Source organism: Enhydra lutris, unplaced genomic scaffold (genome assembly GCF_002288905.1).
Source record: "Enhydra lutris kenyoni isolate GAN:26980312 unplaced genomic scaffold, ASM228890v2 scaffoldscaffold47, whole genome shotgun sequence".
Taxonomy (NCBI): domain Eukaryota; kingdom Metazoa; phylum Chordata; class Mammalia; order Carnivora; family Mustelidae; genus Enhydra; species Enhydra lutris.
In genome coordinates this window covers 14,356,875-14,358,226 of record NW_019154131.1, presented here as the reverse complement: position 1 = coordinate 14,358,226, position 1,352 = coordinate 14,356,875, and positions in this window count along the sequence as shown.

Genomic DNA, 1,352 nt, shown 5'->3' with positions numbered 1-1,352 from the left:
TTCCTACAGTTCTAGAGACCAGGAGGTCCAAGGTCAAGGCAGGGGCAGATGCAGAACCTCACCAGACTATCCCCATATTCTTCTTGCTGTGTCCTTGCTGGCCAAAGAGGCAAGGGAGCTTTCCTAGGGACTCTTTTATAGGAACACTGATCCTTGGGTGCCTGGGTGGTTCAGTAGGTTATGGATCTGCCTTCGCCCCAGGTCGTGATCCCGGGGGGGTCCTCTCCCTCTGCCTCGCCAGCCCGGTCCCTGGTTCATTTTCTCTCTCTCTTTCTCAAATAAATAAATACAATCTTAAAAACAAACAAACAAACAAACAAACAAAAAAAAACTGATCTTATTCGTAAGGGCTCACCGCTAAACACCTCTCAAGGGCCCCACTTCTCAATATTATCACCCTGGGGGTTAGGATCTCAACATACGAATTTTAGGAGGACAATAGACCATGGGGGGGCAGACCATGAATTTTAGGAGGACACAAACAATCTTGAGCACCATTATTTACAGCTTTCCAATAAGGAAGGGGATGGGGCTCTGCAAAGAAATGGCAGCTGGAGAAGGTTATGGGTCAGAATGAGACTTTTTAGAGCTGGGAGACGTTCAGCATGTTTTTAGGCTGATGGGAACCATCCAGACTCTTAGATTATATCCTGGCTTTTGCTATATTACTGAACCTTTTAAATATCCATTACAACTTTGTCTGCTTGTGTATTTTTTTAAAAAAGACTTTTTAAAAAGATTTACTTATTTGAGAGAGAGTGAGAGCAAGAGAGAGCACACAAGTGGGGTAAAGGACAGAGGGAGAAGCAGATGCCCCACTGAGCGGGGAGCCTGTTGATGTGGGGGGGGGGGCTCCATGCGGGGGGCTTGATCCCAGGACCCTGGGATCACGCCTAGAGCGGAAGGCAGTCACTCAATCAACTGCGGCACCTAGGCACCCCTGCTTGTATGTTTCTTTTTCTGTTAGATAAAAAGTTTCCTGAAGGGGTGCCTGGGTGGCTTAGTGGGTTAAAGCCTCTGCTCTGCCTTCGGCTCAAGTCATGATCTCAGGGTCCTGGGATCGAACCCGCATTGGGCTGTCTGCTCGGCAGGGAGCCTGCTTCCTCCTCTCTCTCTGCCTGCTTCTCTGATTACTTGTGATCTCTGTCTGTCAAATAAATAAATAAAATCTTTAAAAAAAAAAAAGTTCCCTGAAAAGGAGGCCCATCCTTTTCCATCCCTGTATCTCCTGTGCCTGGCCTGGTTCTGACATAAAGTAAGTGCCCAGTACCCATTTGTTGAATGATGTTATGGAAGATTCTCCCCACGGCTGTCCTCCGCACCATCAGAATCAATCCATTAATTACACCGCA